Below are 22,531 nucleotides of genomic sequence, written 5' to 3' on the forward strand. Positions count from 1 at the left end.
TCACTATGAGAAGACATTATATCTCAAAATGCTACAATTAAACTTTGTCATCTTATTTCAAGTACAAGATGGTCTTAAACCTAGAGAAGTGCAGCTGTAACACAACTCAAATGAAGGTGAATATATCTCAAATGAAGAAGTTGACATGAAATGTATTAGTGCAAAAATCTCTTTTTGAGTGAAAAAATACTAATTGTTATCATTCCTGTCTTATTCTGAGACACTAAGCTTTAAAATACTGGTACAATATTGCTTTAAAATAAGTTTTCCCTGCTAATTTTAAGATCAGAATTTTCTAAATATTACATTATATTGGCAGATATTTTGCTTAATTCAAGGTAAAAATATGTGTGTTTTTTTTTGTTTTTGGAGGGGCATTTTCCAGTGTAAGTGCTAACTTTTCAATACCCAGGATGATAGGCATTCAATGTAGAAATAAATTAGATAACACCAGTATCATGTAGCTGTTCTGAAGCAATCAGCAAGACACACTTGTTAAATCTAGAAATATAAGCCTACTAACAACACCCAGAACAGGTGAACACAGAATTATTCACAATGATAGATCATATCTAAATGGACTTCTTCTTTGACAACAAAACTAATGTTTTGCAGTTAATGTAAGAACATTAAAACCACATTACTTTGATTAAACTTGTCTGAAAGTCATTTATCAAGTAGTATTTACTAATACACTGTACCTTAATTACCAATAATAAACATTATGGAGAAATTCTGGTGGTGCTATGGGAGAGAAAACCCCACAAAGTAGGCCCACATGAAACTCATAATTGGTTTTCTGTGACTCATAAAGTACCTAAGAGATATTCCTGGAAATTATTGACACCGATCCAGAGGAAATAAAAATACCTCAAAATACTATAGGATACAATATTTCTATAAACACAACTATGACAGTTTAAATCCCTTTAAAGTATCAGACATAAAAAATATGAAGTGTGATATGTTGTGTTTGCACTCTCAATGGAGCGTAAAAGACAATATATTGATTTTTCAACAGGGTATAAGGCAGGTTGTAAAATGATTTTTACTGCCTATCAGTACCAGCAGAGGGAGGCAATGAGTTATGAATGACTTCATCATTTATGGGCCGCTAAACCTGGCGGGGACTGCAAACTTTACTGATGGTCCTGTTTGGGATTGTGTTGCCTGATAAACCATGAGCTGTTCTCAGATTTGAATTAGTCATTACCTCCCAGAAAACTGGTGCATGTGACATCGGACATGACACTTCTAATAACATTCCAACTAAAAGACATGCGTGCTGGTCACACATCCACACACAACAATCCACAAAGGATGACTTTGATGTTAAAGACCAGAAATGTGTCTCATTTTCATATTCCTGTTCTTGTGTTCATAATCTTGGGCAGGTCTAGATAGGATGTCCTTTATTCATTCACAATAACAGGAAGTCAAAAGAATCTATGTTTTGAATTGACACAAATGGGTTCTCTATTTATAGATGACAGACCATGAGTTAGCGGTGTTGAAATAAAGGAAGAAAGAGGGGACTGAGGATGTCCAGACTTTGAAGAAGTAACAGGAGGTAATGGAAGAGTCATTTCAATTTGAGGCAGGGGCACTGTGGCATCAGAGCTGAGATTAAAAGTGTCCCCTCAATTCTTTTTTGCTTGGAAGATGGGCTACAATGTCTGCATATGTAATGGAGTGAAGTATCAATGTTAAAAGGTATATGGTACCTACATGTGACAATATTAAAGAGATAAATTAAACTGCTGATGTAGCCTTCTTTTTCAATATATATGAATTCTATTCATGTTTTCACCAAATCTTAAAATGTAATCTGAGTTAAACATTGTGTTCTTGTTTTTTTAAAACCTCTGTGGGCCATTCAAGCTCCATTTTGTGTATTTCCACCCACACAGCTGTGCATGTTGAAGACTACTTTCTATTTCACATTAGCCTACAACTCAAACCACTGATGCAGCTGTTTTGTAAGTTTGGAGATAATTCAGTTGTTTAATTAGGAACATGGTTTGTAAAGATGGAACATGTGGCAGATACTGTTGTTCTGCCTGTTACATGGGATGAGATCAAATTGAACCTAGTCGTAGCAGAATACAGCGCCACCCTAGTTCAGACCATTTTTGAAAACAAAGACTTCTTAAAAATACACCTCAAATGGCCTCAACTCAACTCAACTTTATTTATATAGGACCTTTCATACATATAAACATGCAGCCCAGAATAACAGAGAAACAGAAAACAACAGCAATGGTCAAATTAAAAAAGGCATGGGTAACACTTTACAATAAGGGTCCCTTAATTAGCATTAGTTAATGCATTATTAAGTTATTAATTAACAGTTTAATAATAGTTTAATAACCGTTATAATGTATTATCTAACATTAACTAACACAGTAGTTAGTGCATTAATAAGCAGTTAATTAATGTCCACTGCTCAGAGTTAATTAATACATTATTAAGCATTAATAAAAGTTACAAAACTTAATTAGTTAACCATTAGTGAATGCTTTCTGGACCCTTATTGTAAAGTGTAACACATGCATCACTTAGGTAACACATTATAAATGCTAAACTGCCTCATAAGCATCAGCATAAGCATAAGCGTGTGCATCACTTTTAAGTGTCCTCTGGAAACACTTCTGTTGTGTTGCTGTCTATTTGCAGCGCGTTTTTCTAATGTATTGTGTTGTGGTCTTTGCATCGCGTTTTCTAAATGCTGCGCATGTGTTGTCAAATTGATGAAGATGTTTTCTTAATTTTCTTGTGTTTTGTCTTTTTGCATGTGTTTTCTTAAGTTGCAGTGCTGTGAGCTCTCAGGGCCACCGTACTTCTCTGTGCCAGTTGAGATGTTATCTGTGATTATCTGTTTTATTCTAAATAAAATGTGTTAAATTCTTTATATGTGTTGCTTCAACTACATTTCAACTCATTTTGCTTCAGCGTGAGTGTTACCTAAGGGATACATGTGTTACACTTTACAATAAGGGTCCAAAAAGCATTCACTAATGCTTAATTATGGTTAAGTAATGCTTATGAGGCAGTTTAGCATTTATAATGTGTTACTTAATTGATGCATGTGTTACACTTTACAATAAGGGTCCAGAAAGCATTCACTAATGGTTAACTAATTAAGTTTTGTAACTTTTATTAATGCTTAATAATGTATTAATTAACTCTGAGCAATGGACATTAATTAACTGCTTGTTAATGCATTAATTAATGTGTTAGTTAATGTTAGGTAATACATTATAACGATTATTAAACTATTATTAAACTGTTAAAAAATGCTTAATAATGCATTAACTAACGCTAATTAAGGGACCCTTATTGTAAAGTGTTACCAAGGCAGGATTATAAATAAAATACTTAAAAATCAACTAAAATAAAATGAACACAGTAAAACTAATGAAATAAGTAAGAGTGGGAAGAAAAGTTAAGAATAAGGTAGCTGTGACAAGATCAGATGAATACAAGAAATAAAGATAAATAAATAATCAAATAAGATAAATACATGTTAAAGCAATGATTATAATAATGCAGTCCAGGGCAAAAAATAAATGACTCCAAATTAAAAGTTAGATTGAAAAGGTAAATCTTCAGTTTACTTAAAAAAAAAATGTCACAATGTCGGCCATAAAGCCTAAACATGGACTCATGCTTAGACTTTCATGATGTCAGGTGTGCAGTTCATGAGTCTGGGAGGGTTTGATGGTATAAAAATGAGGAACTAGACACACATTCCTGACACCACATGTTGACTGTGTGGCAAATGGCCATCTGTAAGGGTCTCACTGTTGTGTTTATATACTTAAGCAAACTTACTTAGTGTTAATCCTTAGTGAAAAACAATACATCTCATTAATCTACACGTGGAAACTTAAGAAGAAGTGCATGCTTTCTTTGCATGAAGTTGTTTTTTGTTTTTAAACTCCTTCAATATGCAAACATTTGTTTCAATTAGTGGACTGGATAATCACATCCTTCACCAAGTTCTCAATGAACCCTGGGTAAGTCACACAGCCAAGTCTGCAGACCTGCAGAGTGTGTAATTTGGCGTTGTTAAGTCTGCATCACTTGATGATGTCACATTGGATGGCACTCAACACTCACACACATACCGGGGATGCACCTTAAAGTCCATGAGTTTGTGAGGATTTTCCTTGAGGAGGAACTTTGAGAGAAGAACTTTCAGTTGTTTCAAGTTTGGCAACCCCTGAGGTCAAAATGTTACCTCTTATCTCTTTGTTGATTGTAGAAAATGTGGAAAGTGTAAACAATCAAAGGCTGTTTCTGCAAGTGAGCCTCAAGGCAGCAGTTTACTTAGTCAAGAATAACCATATATGAATAATCACTCTTGTTGCTTTTGTAGAACACGAAGAGGCACCTGTTTTATCCTCAGCTGATTACTAGAGCTTTAAAAAGTATTAGTACATATACATTTGTTGTATGGAGGATTGCCTCAGCAACCTCTCTCTCCCTTACAGGCCAATAGGTAGAAAGGTTGGAAGCTGTGACTCTGCTGCTAATTTCTTTGTTTCCAAAAAAAGGGGAAGTCAGCCCTTTGACTTGTAGCAAGCAGGCATCCAACCAAGTGCATGTTCATTGTGTAAGAACATCTGTTCCTGCCAGGCCTCCAGTCACTCTGCCTGTCCCCTCGCGGCTGCACAGGCCACTGATCTCACCACTGAAAACAAAAGACTGGACATCACTCTGACCTTGTGGGATTGTCCACGCCCATCTTTTCCCTCCTCGTTTATTTCTCCTTTCTCTGTGGTCGGCTGTCTTCCTTCTCACTGCAGTCCAAAGGAGAGCGATCAATCATTAAAATTGTCGTGGGCTCTGGCTGTGGGATTGTCAGGAAGCCCACCTCTCTCTCTCTCTCTGTCTCTCTCTCTCTGTGAGACACAGGCTAAACTCATGTTGTGAAAAACACGCTGAGAGGAAGAGAGTGAGGGGGCTGCCGTTGTTGAGTTGCATCTCGAGTCTTGTCATTCATGCTAACAAGCCTCACCAACAACACTGACATCAATGATACTGGCTGCTCTTTGCCACAGACTAGACATGAGTCAGACTTGGAAATGTGGTGCCTGTTTGCAGCACTTTGCAGATGAGGTATCTCGTGAAGAAGTCCTGTGTAATTAAAGATTTATTCCCCAATTTCTTAGCAATCAGAGGCTTCCTTTGCAATTCAAAGACATCAGACTATCGCAGTCAGAGTAGAAACACCTTTTGCTTTAGGCTTGTAGGTTTACTCTGACCAAGCCATTGTTGTCTGCACATTCAGCAGACAAAGCCCAACTGAGACTCTGTACCCAAACAAAGGATAAATTCAGCCCCAAAATTCTCCATATGTTGCATAAAGCCGAGCTGTAAATTCCTCGATGACGGGAGGGGAGAGACTGGTGACAGGCTTACACTGACCCTTTGGAATGACCTTGTTCTCAAACATTTCACATCCTGCCAGTGTTTCTTCTCCCAGGTGTGGCAGAGTCTCCCCCTGCGCTGTCAGAGAGCACCGTCCCCATCCATGGAACCAATCATTCTTCAGCATCATGGAAACCTCATCTGACAGCCGCGGTCGCCATGGGCGTCCTCCCCTGTGACCATCCTCGACGGGGGACCGGGGAGGTGAGGCCGTGCTCAGCAGCATTCTCTGGTCTGCTGGGTCTCTTATTTAGTAAAGAAGTGTGTGGCTATGCAAGGGACTTACTGCTTTAATGTGAAACTCTGCACATAACACACATGAAACACAATTAGTGCTTTGAATGTTGTAAATGAAGGCTACAGCTGCAGCTCCAGCTTCAGCAAAGAAATATAGAATCTGAATAAGAAGTGAGGGAATGAATATTTAACATCTCACTGTCAGCAATTGACACACTAGAATTAATAAGAATTGTAATGAGGTATTGTTAACAGCATGCAGGTTGTGCAATAAAACAACACAACTAGAGCACAGTGATCAGAGAAAGGGTGAACACAATATAATGTTCAAATATATAAATGCAGAATGTATGTGTGAACATGCAGCATGCACAGACTATACAATATGAACGTTACAGCCATTCTTACATCTGATATGCATAGGTACACTGAAAGTCTTATTGTTCTGCTGTGTGTTTAATAACTCCTGAAACACACAGCTCAAAATAAATGCTGTGAGATGTGACAGAGTCGGTGTGATAACCATTAGATTGTATTTCACCCTCCCATTGTTCCACGCTGGTTTGTCTCTGCCTACCTTTGTCTTTTTTGTCTTGTGCAGCTCTCTGCCAGCGCACTGTGCAGAGGGATGTGGAGATAAGGGAGCTGTTTGTGCATATCCACTATTTAGCCTCCCACCGGGTGTTGTGGGCAAAGGAGGTAAGAAGAGGAGGAGGTAAGAAGAGGGGGAGGGAGGGAGGGAGGGAGGGAGGGAGGGAGGGAGGGAAGGGGGTGAAAAGAGGGAGAAAGTGTAACACAAACAAAACCACACAGCCAATAAAAAAAGGTACATACTTTTAGACAAAAAAAAGACCTGACTAAATAAAGCCCAACTGATGGTCAGCAGTGCTTGAGAGATGAAATAGCTACGCAGGAGTGTTTTGTAATCAATAATGCATGGCTGTCCATCTTCGGAAAAGAGAAAGCCCCTCCAAACACACCAGAGGCATCAGACACTTTTCATTTCATGCTGAAGGTCAGCAGAGCAGCATGGACGTCCCTGCAGTGCATAACACCAGGAAGTAAACACATACAGAAAATCACGTCTACATCCATTGCTGCCATACAAAGAGTCATGCTTACATGCTGTCATAAAGAGACTCTTCTTACTGAGCAGACATTTCTGATGAAGTGCTTCTAATATCATATGGTCAATAATGTAATCTGATAGGTTTGGCTTGAGGGCTTTAGATTACAGCCTGGAAGTGTTATAACCTAATATTGGGTATCAAAGGAAATACTTAATGGCCACTGAGAGGTCCAAATGAGGTACAGGAAACAAAGTGTTTCCTTCCTGTGACATGTTAAGAGTGGACAATGAGGGGAATCACAAAGTACCTTTTTAATTACTCATCCAAGAACAAGGTGAACATTTGTTTGTACAGAAGAAAGTCATGTTATAGTAAGTGCATTTCACAGACATGGATCAATCAATCAATCAATCAATCAATCAATCAATCAATCAATCAATCAATCAATCAATCAATCAATCAATCTTTATTTGTATAGCGCCAAATCACAATTGTTATCTTAATACTCTTTTACAAACAGAGCAGGTCTAGACCACTCTATGTCAAATTATGAACAGAGACCCAACACCAAGACAGGATAAGACTCAGTCTGACCCCACCTTAATCCACCATGAGCATTCATTCTCTGGATTTTTCATCTTGTGCCAGATTTCCTTAAATTTGCATGTTCTTGTTTTCTTTGTCTCCCCTCTTTTGCTCATGGTTTGTCCTATTTAAAAAAAAATCAAGAATCAGAAAGAATCCTGTTAAAAAAAAACATTTTATTTTATTGCTCTAAATTAAGGTAACACTTATTGGACAGTACTTAATGATAAAAACCCAATGTAGATGCACAAATTACAGTTTTTTTTAACATTTAGGCAAAATCTTCTTTAGTCAGCCATGTTTCTTTTCCTGCTGAAATGACTGCAAGTCTGTCTATTTGATAATACGGGAAGTATTTTTATCTTGATCTCTAGTGATGTTGGTGAGCCTTGAGAGTAAATGCTAAATCCTGAAATTGATTAAAATTTATATCAATCAATCAATCAATCAGACTTTATTTATAAAGCGCTTTTCATACAATGACATTGTAACACAAAGTGCTGTACAAGAAAAACAACTTAAAATAGAATAAATTAAGAAAAAGATCCCAGCCCCGACCCCAAACCCACCCACAATCCTAAGGTTAACAACACAATATGCAACAATAGTAATAAAAACAATAGAAAAAAAACAATAAAAAAAAAAATCTAAATAACTTGCTGAACGAACTGAGGAAACGCTCTCATGTTATCTTAATGAGGAAACACTGGAGGTAAAATAATATGTTAAAACTCAAAACAGGAAATTAAACTCACCAAAGTAAAATACATTTCTAAGATAATAAAAGACTAAAATATTAAACCATTAAAAGAAAATAAGATGCGAGACTTTGAATAAATAAATAAGTAAATAAATGAATAAATAAAGTAGAATTAAAGTGACTAAATTTGAAATAGATAATAAATAAATAAATAAATAGATAAAACTGTTAAGAATAAAAATAAAACTTAGTTAAAAGCAAGACTAAAAAGGTCGGTCTTGAGTTTGCCTTTAAAAATATTTATGCTCTGGGCAGCCCTCAGATCCTCAGGCAGGGTGTTCCACAGGCGTTGGCCGTGATAATAAAAAGCTGCCTCACCGTGGGTCTTAGTTTTTACGTTATAGGGCCTGATCTACTAAGATCTTAAATAACGAGCGCTAAATTGCATGTGCAAACAAAACAATTGCACGTGCTATAAGTGGGCATGTTGCGGGTGATCTACTATGACTGCATGCGCAATTGATAACAGGTGCAAAAGTGGTGCGTCCCACCCTTTAATGAGGATTTTGCGTGTGCCGGTAGGCTGTCACCATGGAGAGTTTGAGAGAGCAGAGTGGTCGTATACGAAAAAGGAAGTTTGAAGTCATGGGGTTGGAGGTCTTGGTGGAGGAGGCAAATAAACACATCGGTGAACTCCAGCAGAGACATCTCAGCGTTGCCAGAAGGAACGTGATTTGGGAGAATGGAGAAAAAAAGTGATTTCATTATTTGAAAAGTGTTTTTTGTAAGTTGTCCTTCATGAAGGTAAAAAAATAAAAAAAATCTCTTTTTTTTTTTCTTAAATGAAGAATCTTCATCAGATGTCTGACAATCCCCACCGTACTCCTCAAAACAGCTCAGACCAGAAAACACCTCAGCAGAGCCCCGCAGGCGTCCAGATTGTTATGATGACACTGATCTGGAGTTGCTGCAGCAACAAAGAAATCAGACGGATGGATTACAGGCCATTGATCAGGAGGTGAGAGCTGTGTCCAATGTGGCAAGCGCCCTCCGCCGTGACACTAGGACCATCGTTGCGCACACAAGGCTGCTGGTCAGTGCTGTGTCTGGGCTGACAACGGACGTCAATGCCCTGGCAACAGTCGGGAGGTCATACAGCAGCAGTGTTCCTTCAACTGAACCGACGGCAAATGAATAGGGAGGGGAGAGCACAGGAGATGAACGTTCATTACGCACAGGTGGATACTGGAAGACACCGGCACTAACTGTGATGGTGCTGCAGCCAATTGTGCGTAACGCTGTGCCAGTTTGCACCTGCCTTTCAAACGTGCTAAATATAGACGCAAAAACTGCAAACGGTTGCAGGTTTGATAGATCACATTGCGTTTGCTAAATGATTACATTTGCATCTCCTCCTCCATGTATTTTGCGCGTTCTGATAATCTGCATGTATTCTGCATATTCATGAAGGCAAACACGCTAAATGGATAGCGAGTGCTATTTTGCTCATTTGACAGACGCAATCCTCGGTGCTCCCGGTTAGTACATCAGCTTTGCGTGTGCTATCAAGTTTGCACGTGTTTTTATACACGCAAACCTTTAGTAGATCGGGCCAATAGTGTTTTAAAAAATGTTACCCTCTTTGTCTTCATCTCTTAGATTTGTAAGTATCTGATAGTTATTTTATAGATATCTGGTCTGACTGTAGTCTAAAGTGTGGCCAAAGATGTCATTAGCATCCTCTCCTGATTTCATTTCCTCTTCTTTTTCTTAGAACTGTATTACTCTGCCAGCTTGGCCTTGATGTAAATTCATCCTTGCACACCCAAGTGTTTTTTATCAACAGCCCTGTGCTCAGTTCGAATAGCTGTTAAATATTAATCCCTCTCCCTCCTCACTGCATTATGACACCATGCTCATCACCTGCTCCGGAGCCATCAGCCTGGATCGATCTCCCTCAAGCTTCTGCACATCTGGATGTTAAATTATTCGGACTGCAGCACAGCCTCGTCTCAGTCACTATAAATACAAACATGCAGATACACTTGGAAAAGTATCCCCCCCCAACAGACACACACGCAAACACATAGTAACCCTTTTTACAAAGAGGAATGCAGTGTATACTAGTCTATGAATGCCTCAATGCAATAAGCAGAAACATTATCCCATCCCCCATCTTTAGTCACACACTCAGATGTAGGGTATATAAGAAAGTAGTTATATTTGACTGCACAGATGCACTTAATTGCAGGGCCTACACATGCAGACCTGTATGCACACATATGCATGCATCAACCTTATCACGCTGTAAAAGCCTGAGCACTAAGCTACCACTCGTGCTCTGAGGATGACACATAAGGATAATCAGCTTCCTACCACATGAAGCTCTGGCCCCATGACGGCTCAGATCAATTAGACACCATTAAAGGCTGGTCCCGGAACAGCCACGCAGGCTTCCTTATGCCTTCTCTCCCCTCTGCAGGGTGCTAACGAAATCCATCTTCTCCCTTGCCCAAACCTAATTACAGGTAGCGATGCACTGTGTGAGATGAAAAGCCGGCAGACGCTTTGATGGATGGTGGGCTCCTGCAAAACAGAGCAAACAGGTAATTAACATGACAATAGGCATGAGGCAGGGGTCTCATACAAAGACATAAGAGTGGGGGTGGCGTGGGAGCAGAGGTGCACACATGTGTATTATGCGTGTGCGTTTGGGAGACAAAGACACCAAAGTGCAGGAAATAAAGGGAGTTGAGGCCTAAAGCTGAAAACTTTGATGTGTTGTGAGGTACATTCAGTTTGTGTGTTGCAGTGGAGGGGAATAGAAAACAGTCGTGCAGGGAGTGACCAGACGCTTAATGGAGGTGTTGAAATCCTGTGCGGAGATAAATAATTGATCCTTTGACAAAGCACACCTCATGAATTTTTCATGGGCAGCATATTTGCGGGTGAATTGTGAAGATGTGATAGCTGTATCGGTTTAAGTTGTCAGGTGTGTAGCTTCAGAGGTGTTGCTCCTCTTTAAACAGTCTATAGACAAGATGAAATGATCTCACAGTCTTACTTCTGTGTTCATATCAACTAACTTGTGCTTATTTTACACATACAGCATTAATATTACCTGTCGACCTGTCTCATTAAAAGATAACATGGAAAAGGTGAAGTGAAAACAGCAGCACAGACTTCCCCATGTATTTTATGGCTCATAAAAATAACAGGTAAACCCCCCAGAGGGAAAATGTTACTGCTCAAGGCTTTTTCTTCTAAGTCTCCGGAGACAAAATTGAGATTCTCACTTTAGCTTCATTCAAGTTTCAAATTATTCTCATTCATTTCTCATTAGTTTCTCCTAAAATTCACTAGGAGGAATAGTTGAGACCATGACATGAGTCTTATTTGAGACTTAAATGAGAGATCTCATTAATGGCTAATTTTCTTCTCTTTTTTAAAACATATTTTTGGGCGTTTTGCCTTTATTTGACCGGACAGCTGAAGAGAGACAGGAAATGTGGGGAGTAGTGAGCAGGGGCAGACATGCAGGAAATGGTCGACTGGCCGGGAATCGACCCTGCGATGAGGACTGTAGCCTGCTTGTGCAGTGGTGACTAGTGAAGGGCTGTTCTATAAGATACCTCTTTCAGCGATACGTTGCACTTATGTCATGGTTTCTATTCTTGGATGGTAACAATTGCTTGGCAGCCAGCTTGTTTGTTAAAGAGCAGTTTTTTGTTGTTTGTCAGTTGAAGAAATAACTACAGGAGCCATAATTCACAGTTTCAGTGTGGTTGGTCTCAGACACTTGACCTAGCAAAGACACTTGAAAGTGTCAGCGTGAAGCAATCACTCCATAGTTGACTGTATATGCACCCAGCTCACATTATAGAAGGTTTATTTCAATAAAAGTGATCTCTTTGTTTCATTTAAAAAGTTTTCTCTGTAGAAAGGAAATGTCAAGCACCAAAAACCACACTGCAATTTCATAATGACAAAGACAGTATCCCCAAAAGTACTTAGAACAGCAGTTTAAAACCATCATTTCCTGTGAGAACAGCAACCTTAAGAAACGTCTGACAGCAAACAATACAGTACGTTTCAGTCTCATGCAGCTGAACACAGTGGCAATAACAGATCACCTGCCACTGTAGGATAAATCCATCTTTTTGCATCATGTTTTGTTCTTTTCCTCAACTCTCTGTCAGTTTAAAGTGTCTGTGATTCAACGACTGGCACCAGAAGCTCATGCAGTGCCTGTAATAACTGTCTAGTCAGTGGTCTGGCAGTCATTCATCAAGTCATTGTTGACACCAAGCATTGTTCTGAAAGTGGATGGTTAAATATTTTTAGTTGTATGATTAAATTTACAGGGGACTCTTCCACCAACCGAGTGGTTCGACTGTTGAGAATGCTGACAGACGCACTGGCAGTGTGAGATTTCCCTTCCACCAGGACACATGGAAACTTAATATGTTTAATGAGGGAAGTTCAGGAATACGTCAGACCATGCACTCACGGTAAGTTATAATTAAAAATGTACTAAAAAATACTATGTCACCTTACTGTGTCAATGAAAGCAATAACAGCAAAACATACTTCACATATAACAAGAAAACGTACTGATCCTGTAAAATGGTTCATGGAAAGATTGAGGTTGAGACATGTAACTGACTATTAAAAGAAATCGGGTTGGGAATTTTTAAAATAAACATTCCTTGGTGTGGACTTAGCCTAATGGTTAAGTTGACCCGGGTTTGTGTTTTTGATCATGGCAACCCCGCCCCTGACATAAGCGGTTCACAGTTCTTGACCAGCAAGGAGTTGGAGCCTCTCTGGAGCCGGTTTTCCCGGCTGGGAGTTGGTTCACACACGGTTGAAACGCGAAAAAACGATACTCAATTGAGCACCGGCTTCCGAACCGGCCCTGAAACTGCCTCAGTCGAAAAAGGGTATGTGAGCCAATGGCACAACCCTTGGTTCCCCCATAGACTGTATAAAATATGGACGTAGTATCTGTGACGTCACCCATCTGTTCCTGAGCGCTGTTTTGAAGCATATCGACGGCAGCAGCCATATTGGAAATGCGGAACTCAACCAGGCAGTGTGACGTAGTGTGAGCCTCCGAGCCAACAGCTGTGTTCCTGACCGGGAGTCACGTCAGTCATGTCCTTATTTGGGCAAAACTGGTAATCTTAATATCTTCTGAACCGTCACGTTAGAAACAAATTCACCCACCGTACAGTGTGTGCTGATAGAGAGATTAGCTTCATAGAGCCAAGCCGTTTTTTGAACCAGGCTGTAAACATGTTTATTAATGCTGCAAAGATCGTCTTTGTCTCATTCATGTCTATGTGGTTTCCGGTGCCAGCCTCAAGTGGATTCTTGATGTATTGCAGTTTATAACACTTCTGTATGGGCTTCATAGTTTGAGACCGGAGGTTGCCGCTTGGTTCCTCCCTGTGTTTATTCTGTATTAGTTCTCCTTTGTTTCTCTAGAGTGTTTAGTGATCCATTTCTCTTGTTGTGTTTTCTTAGTCTAGTCTTGCGTTTCCTGTTTTATTTTGTAGTTCTGAATCCTTGTGTTTCCTGTTTTATTTGAAGTTCTGAATCCTTGTGTTTCCTGTTTTATTTGAAGTTCTGAATCATTGTGTTTCCTATTATATTTTGTAGTTCTGAATCCTTGTTTCCTGTTTTATTTTGTAGTTCTGAATCCTTGTGTTTCCTGTTTTATTTTGTAGTTCTGAATCCTTGTGTTTCCTGTTTTATTTTGTAGTTCTGAATCCTTGTGTTTCCTGTTTTATTTTGTAGTTCTGAATCCTTGTGTTTCCTGTTTTATTTTGTAGTTCTGAATCCTTGTGTTTCCTGTTTTATTTGTAGTTCTGAATCCTTGTGTTTCCTGTTTTATTTTGTAGTTCTGAATCCTTGTGTTTCCTGTTTTATTTTGTAGTTCTGAATGCTTGTGTTTCCTATTATATTTTGTAGTTCTGAATCCTTGTGATCCCTGTTTTGTTTTGTAGTTCTGAATCATTGTGTTTCCTGTTTTGTTTTGTAGTTCTGAATCATTGTGTTTCCTGTTTTGTTTTGTAGTTCTGAATCCTTGTGTTTCTTGTTTTATTTTGTAGTTCTGAATCCTTGTGTTTCCTGTTTTATTTTGTAGTTCTGAATCCTTGTGTTTCTTGTTTTATTTTGTAGTTCTGAATCCTTGTGTTTCTTGTTTTATTTTGTAGTTCTGAATCCTTGTGTTTCTTGTTTTATTTTGTAGTTCTGAATCCTTGTGTTTCTTGTTTTATTTTGTAGTTCTGAATCCTTGTGTTTCCTGTTTTATTTCGTAGTTCTGAATCCTTGTGTTTCTTGTTTTATTTTGTAGTTCTGAATCCTTGTGTTTCCTGTTTTATTTCGTAGTTCTGAATCCTTGTGTTTCTTGTTTTATTTTGTAGTTCTGAATCCTTGTGTTTCCTGTTTTATTTGTAGTTCTGAATCCTTGTGTTTCCTGTTTTATTTTGTAGTTCTGAATCCTTGTGTTTCCTGTTTTATTTTGTAGTTCTGAATCCTTGTGTTTCCTGTTTTATTTTGTAGTTCTGAATCCTTGTGTTTCCTGTTTTGTTTTGTAGTTCTGAATCCTTGTGTTTCTTGTTTTATTTTGTAGTTCTGAATCCTTGTGTTTCCTGTTTTATTTTGTAGTTCTGAATCCTTGTGTTTCCTATTATATTTTGTAGTTCTGAATCCTTGTGTTTCCTGTTTTATTTTGTAGTTCTGAATCCTTGTGTTTACTGTTTTGTTTTGTAGTTCTGAATCCTTGTGTTTCCTGTTTTGTTTTGTAGTTCTGAATCCTTGTGTTTACTGTTTTGTTTTGTAGTTCTGAATCCTTGTGTTTCCTGTTTTATTTTGTAGTTCTGAATCCTTGTGTTTCCTGTTTTGTTTTGTAGTTCTGAATCCTTGGGTTTCCTGTTTTATTTTGTAGTTTGAATCTTTGTGTCTCCAGCTTAATTTTGCTGCTTTGTGAAGCACAGCCATTGTGTTTTTTAAGTGTGTGAAGACTTACGTGGTGACGTTGATGATGTCATACTCAGCGTCCCTCTGTACACTCAAAAGCTGTTATTTGGACATGGATATTAACTCAATGAAATGGATCCACATATAACTATAACAACATTAATCGTTCAGATAACTCAATAATTAATAGTTGGTTTAACTAAATAGCTGGTTTAGAGTGCTGTATCATTAAGGGCTATGAGTTAGAAGTACTGTTAGGTTTACAGTGTGGCAGGTGAGCTTCTTATTGGGGGGAAGCACACAGTTTTTTAACATTGCTACATTGCTTATCATTCAGCCTGTTGATTATCATTCAGCCTGTTGATTATCATTTAGCCTGTCGATTGTCATATAGCCTGTTGATTATCATGTAAGTAATCAATGGATATAAGTGAAGGTATATCAACATGGGCTTTATTGTTAAATGGTTGTAAATAAACCTTGAGTATGAATGCATGGGGTGTGGACTGGATCATTCATTCAAGCCGTTAAGCTAAACGAAGACGATTTTCATTATTTCGTTTGGCAAAATCAAGTCATTACAGTTGGAAATACCTTGAAAGTGCCACCATGGCAAGTGTCCCTAAAGGTTCAGCAATTCATAGCCATGTTTTCCCCATGTGTTGTCACCTCCAGCTCCTAATAACAAAATCCCAAAAGATACTGAAAGCCAAAACAGCTTCTTATAAACTATAGTCCACAAACTGCTACAGTGTCTACTACTTTTGTACAGTCTTTGTGCCAACTGATCGACTCAATGTGGGTTTCATTTTTTTTAATTGGTGACTCCTTCTTGACCCCTTAAAAATCTTCAAAAGCTGTAGATTCAAAACCCCCCTCCTTAATCTTTCCCCACATCTTTTTGTGTAAATGAGATAATCTCCTGGAAAACAGTTCTTTTCATTCAGCATCTACATTGTAAAACACAGATGGAGGGATATGAAGCTCAGACTCCACTCAAACCCAAACACACACACAAAAAAATGCTTTAACCCTCTGCTAGAAGGCCCATCACATGATTGAAATACACAGTAATTCCCAGTCTATGGCAGAAATGTTCCTGTGGGATTAGTGTTGTGCACAAAACTCCTTTGTTTTAGGTTTGAGTTGAACATTCTCGCTGCTCTCAAATCATGTCACAACTACAAACCTCCTTTCTGCTCAGCCAGCAGAAACCCTGAATGTAATCAGCCAAATCACCCTGACCTGCTGCCACCCTTTTTAAATATATGTCATTATTCATCAGAACACAAAGAAGCTTGTGTTTTCATTGCACTCAAATATTTGTGTTCCATATTCAAACTAAGAGTAATGAAGCCACAAAAAGCGTGCCTCAAATGCCAAGCTATACGTCCAGTTCCTACAATACAGCGGTGCATCGGAGAAAGGGTGTGAATGAGAGACTCGTAAATGCTTTCAAGAGGGACGCTCTGAAACTTCCAATGCACATTTGTCATGCTTTTAAGGGATTTACAAATGAGAGGCATGCAGGCTTTGTGAGGGCGGGGAGGGAGAGAGGAGGTTTGAGTGAGGAGCTTTGTGTGTCCCTGCCTCCCCGCAGCATATAGATGGAGTTAGAAATTGTGTTTGTGCGTCATCAGCAGTCATTAAAGCAGGAGATGGACCAGAGCTACTTGTAGTGATGAAGGAGAGGAGGAAGGAGGGATGATGGTGACGATGAAGATGATAAATGTGTTCTATGAGTCTTTTGTGTTGGTAGAAAAACATCAAAGTCAGTTAGAATGGTGACGTGTTGTAAGTGAGAAATAAAAGTACTGCCTCTGAGAGTTATTTACAAGTTTTGTCATGATGGATGAAATAAATGTTCGCTTTGCTGCACTCCCCTGTTACCACACCCACTCATTCTCACACACACACACACACACACGCACGCACACACACACACACGCACACACAAATGGATGTTTTTACACTCTCCATTAAACACACACTCTACCACCACAAAATTAAAATACACTATATCTCATATAAAAGTAAATACACCAACCCCCTTTCTGTGACGGTGTCTTTCCAAACTTATCTCACCCCCTTCAACCACTTTTGACTCATTTATTCTGACTTTAGGGGTGCAGGGGTGGCTTGTTTTAGCCAGGCTGCTCTTGAACAAAGATGAGAGGGAAGAGAAAAAAAAAAAAAGACAGAGGAAGAGGGAGGAGGGACGATTTAAAAGGGCGCCCATCCCCCCTCTCACATGCTCTACAATGATTTCCTCCCTCACCTTCCTAGATGAGGTCTGTGTTTTTCAACTCCCACTTTTTCATACAAGTCCTCAAAATCATTTTAAATGCTCTAATTTATCTGGATTGGTGTTTGATGTTTTTGAGTCTAGAGTTGATTTAAGGGTTCGTAGGGACAACTTTGCTGCTTGAGGCAACAGGTTTCTGTGTGTAGAAGCCGCTTTGACATGCTCGCAGACTGTGCTAAATATTGTTTCAGTGTGATCCCATGCAAACATACACACCATATGCCCTCAATTCTTTTAGCCTGAGGTCATTAACTCACAATTTTCTGTGTCAGCTGTTTTGGACATGGCTTCTGTGCTGGTGCTATTGTTAAAGGCTGTGTGTGTGTGTGTGTGTGTGTGTGTGTGTGTGTGTGTGTGTGTGTGTGTGTGTGTGTGTGTGTGTGTGTGTGTGTGTGTGTGTGTGTGTAGCTCTATACTTTGCAGAGGGGGTTGGGGGTGAGTTAGTGTTATGAATTGGGATGGTGTTGGTGGTATTTTGGAGAGGGCGTCTTCTCCCCAACACGCACACACACACACACACACACACACACACACACACACACACACACACACACACACACAAACACACACACAAACACACACACACACACACACACACACACACACACACACACACACACAAACACACACACACACACACACACACACACACACACACACACATCTCTTCGCTGAAGTAAAGTACAGATAGTGCTAATTACAAAGTGGGTTTGAGCACTTGGGGCAATACAAACAACAGCTGTCTGTGGCACAAGTAGGAAAATCAAACACACCGTTGCGTACGTAGGCACATACACACACACACACACACACACACACACACACACACACACATACACACACACACACACACACACACACACACACACACACACACACACACACCTTGGTTATAATTAGCAAGATCAAGATAAGTGGGGGGCAACTCAAGACATCTGTGTGTGTTATTGAGTGTGTGTTTCGTGCTCCTGTTTGTTTTACCGTTGTAGATAAAGATGAGGTGACTAGCAGGTAGAAGTACATCTAAACTGAGCTTATTAGAGCTGAAAACAGAACAAGGCTCCATCAACCTGCCCACCACATGTTCATTTATTCAACAGATGAGACATTTATGTGCTTCAGTGTTTGGAAAAAGCAAGGCGGCTCAGCCATGTGTGCAAGTTTCAACCCACCAACTCCTGTGTAGTGGTAAAAGAACTCCTGCAGTCGGACAGGAGCGAGTACCTGAACTCACCTGCTGTAGTCTCAGCTGGACTGACAGGCAGCTGTATTCATACACCAGGCTTTCCATCACACATGTTTCTTTTCTGTGTTTCTGAGTAGGAGTGAGCTCAGTAGTAATAGATGAGGATCTTCTTTTTTAACAGATATGACTCTCTGAGGGCTACTCACCAATCTGCAGTGTGAGAAACACACACAGTTTTTATTTCAGGGTTTTATATGCATTTTAAAAAGAGCTGAGTTCAGTTTGCTGGCAGGTGATTTGTTTTAGATTTTGTTTTTGTGTCAGTTCAACCTTTGCACAAAAGACCAAAATTCTCAAGAACATGCATTTATTTAAAGTGGAAGAAGTAGAGAATAAAAATAAAAATACTTATGCTTAAAAAAAAAGAGTTAAAAGGAAAGATTGTTTTACAAAAGTGTTTAAGATTTTAATGTCTTAACAAAAACATCACACGTAGAAAATCAGTGGTAACACTTTACAATAAGGGTCCCTTAATAAACGTTAGTTAATGCAATATTAAGCATTAATTAACAGTTTGATAATGTTTTAATAATCATTATAATGCATTGCCTAACATTAATTAACATAATAGTTAATGCATTGATAAGCAGTTAATTAATGTCTACTGCTCAGAGTTAATTAATACATTATTAAGCATTAATAAAATATACATAATGTAATTAGTTAACCATTAGTAAATGCTTTTTGGACCCTTATTGTAAAGTGTAACACATGTATCCCTTGGGTAACACATACGCTGAACCACTATTAGATTAAAGGTAGTTGAAGCAACACATATAAAGAATTTTACACGTTTTATTTAAAACAATAAAACAAATAATCACAGATAAAATCTCAACTCAGACAGAGGAGAGCTTTGAACAACAATAAGGGTCCAGAAAGCATTTACTAATGGTTAACTAATTACATTATGTAACTTTTATTAATGCTTAAAGGCCCTGTGAGGAGTTTTGAACTGGCTGAGAAACAGACTGAAAATGATACCGATGCCTCTTTATAACCTTCAATAACAAACAAGTCCATCAGCAGCAACACTGGCACCTTCTCTGTTGTAATTTTTAATGCCTGAAACTGCCCTGGGAGGGTAGGTGTCAGACCAGATGATGGACATCTTGCTTCAGAAACAGCCTTTATTTGACTGTTTTCATGGAAAATAATCACATTGTCTGATAAAGTTGACTGTTGAACACAACAGGATGAGGCTTTTGTTGAAAACACTCCTTTTGCATGTTTAGGACAAGAGATAAGAGGTATCACTTTGTCCACAAGGGGGGCGTCAGAATCGATACAAAACAAAAGTTCCTCACAGCAGCTTTAATAATGTATTAATTAACTCTGAGCGGTAGACATTAATTAACTGCTTATTGATGCATTAACTAATATGTTAATTAATGTTAGGTAATGCATTCTAATGATTATTAAAACATCATTAAACTGTTAATTAATGCTTAATAATGCATTAACTAACAAATCAGTTTACTAATCTAATTTTCATTTAAAAACAATCTCATCATAAACGCCCTTAGTATGACTGATTGAGTTATGGGCCTTGTTGAGACGAGAACGTTCCCATCAAACATACAAATCTGCATTCATATGACATTGGGAAAACAATCTCCTTGCACAAAAATGTGCAAAAATGACAGAAAATGCTGAAATATGCATGCCAGGCTTATAGTTGGGGGTATAAATTTGTAATGCAACACTTCTGAAGAACACCATCAGCTTTCTTATGATGGTGTTCTTCAACAGAGCGGTGAGTGTTAACAAGTGTTAACAAACTCAGTAGAGTCAGCAGCACAAATACAGCTCTGTCGTCTGCCTTTCTTGTTATTGTTTTCCTTGTTGCAGATGGCTATTTGACTGGGATTGTAATATGCATGTGTGAATGGGGCTGTGACATCACTGTTTTCAGAGGATTGTTGTAATGTTAGCTTTCACAGTTACAGGAGGGGTGTAGTTTCTAAAAGATTCCACTCTGGAAACAGGTTTCAAAGTTTTCAGCCACCCAAAATGCTCCCCCCATGTCAAGGATTGGCCAAAAAGCAACGCTAGTCTACTGTTATCAATAAACAACACTATGGTCCTTTTTGTACATATACTGCTGACATTAACTAGATCAGTCTGGGTCCTCCAGGCCCTGACATTTTCAGGAACTTACCTTTTACACACACACCTCATAGTGGAGGGTGATGACTGTCGGATGCATTCTCAAAAGTTTACTACAGTTTACTAAAGTCAAATTCCTTGTGTGTTCAAGCATACTTGGCGAATAAAGCTGATTCTGAAAACTGGAACAACTGTTTGATTTAGCTGTGTGTGTGTGTGTGTGCCAGCTGGGTAGAGCATGCAGAAGGAGGAAGAGTCTTTGTTTATGGGGACTGTTCCTGTGTTAATATTACCATAACATTTACAGGGACATTTCCTAAAGGCAACCAGAACGGTGGAAACAATATACTGGAAACTTTGTTGAGCAGTAAAGAGGAAGCTATAGTCTCACCCACTGGCTATGAGGGAGAGTTCCTCAGTATTACTTGCTGCATTCTCTGAGGCTGGCAAGAAAATATCTGGATAAAGTCAGACTGAAAAATCTGTCTGTTTACATCTACACATGCAGCCCACCAGGATGATGTTAGGAAATGTTCAGGGATGCAGAAAGGCTGTGTTAGAAACTTGGAATGTTTGTACTTCCTTTAAACTGTCTCTGCTGTGCCTCCAAAGTTTCCCACACTGTAATACTGAGTCACCGGGGTAGCCCTTTAATGATGTCACTGCGGAAAGTGTGAACCTCAGCAACTGCTCCTGCAGTCAGTTTGAACAGTAGTGTTACGCTAACACTGCTAGTTGTAATACAAGTTGTAGTGGCAATATCAGTTTCAGCTTTCCAGCAGTGCAGTGGAGGGAGCGAGTGTGGGGGTGGGTATGATGGTGAGAGAGTGTTTGAGGCGAGGGTTAGCTGAGTGGGAGTGTAAGCAGGTTTTTGGATATACAGTAGTACTATTTCAGATTTTGTAAGTGTCTGCAAAGCAGCTAATACAGGGCCTGAACTCTTTAGCTGCCCAAGCTTAAATCGCGTTTCATGGATAAATCAGAAGTGCAAGTCCAAAAGAGAGAAAAATAGTGACACTGGGAGTCTCTTAGAGGTACTTCTGTCAGCATGTTTACTTTGCAGGTACTTTTAAAATGTCAACATCACTCTGCAACTAGGCTGAGTCCAGCTCATACTTCTATACACCCATCCTACTTTTTATTTATTGACACAGAACACTGCACTAACACATGAGCACAAATAATACTGCTGCAATAGTTGTTCAAATTTGAGACTAATGATGATTTAATGCAAAATATAATATAATATAATATAATATAATATAATATAATATAATATAATATAATATAATATAATATAATATAATATAATATAATATAATATAATATAATATAATGCTCAAATTGTGATTTAGAGCATGTTGAAAAACCTTATTTTTATGCTGTAATATATAAGGTAGGCAGTGGTGGACAGTAACAGAGTAGATTTACTTGAGTACTGTACTTAAGTACATGTTTTGAGTATCTGTACTTTACTTGAGTATTATTTTTTGAGGAACTTAAGACTTTTACTCCACTACATTTCTATCAGTGCTCTAGTTACTCAGTACTTTATCTTTGAAGTCAGCTCATGAATGTCCTTCTTTTTTTTTAAATCTGATCCTAAGACAGTAAAGTGTGTTTGTGTAGTTCTGTTTGTCTCAGTGGTTTAGTCGTACCTGTGTATCAAACACAGAGCATCACTCAGATCAGTCAGTTCATGTAGAGGTGGTAATGATGGCTATAATTCTCCACCTGAGCACCATGGTCATATCTTCAGCCCGTGTTAGAGGTTTTTGAAATGAAGAATGATACGTATGGTTTGAAATGTTCTCCCTGTTTCTGCCCAAACAAACAAACATTCACTGTCCAACCTG

Source organism: Notolabrus celidotus, chromosome 12 (assembly GCF_009762535.1).
Source record: "Notolabrus celidotus isolate fNotCel1 chromosome 12, fNotCel1.pri, whole genome shotgun sequence".
Lineage (NCBI taxonomy): Eukaryota > Metazoa > Chordata > Actinopteri > Labriformes > Labridae > Notolabrus > Notolabrus celidotus.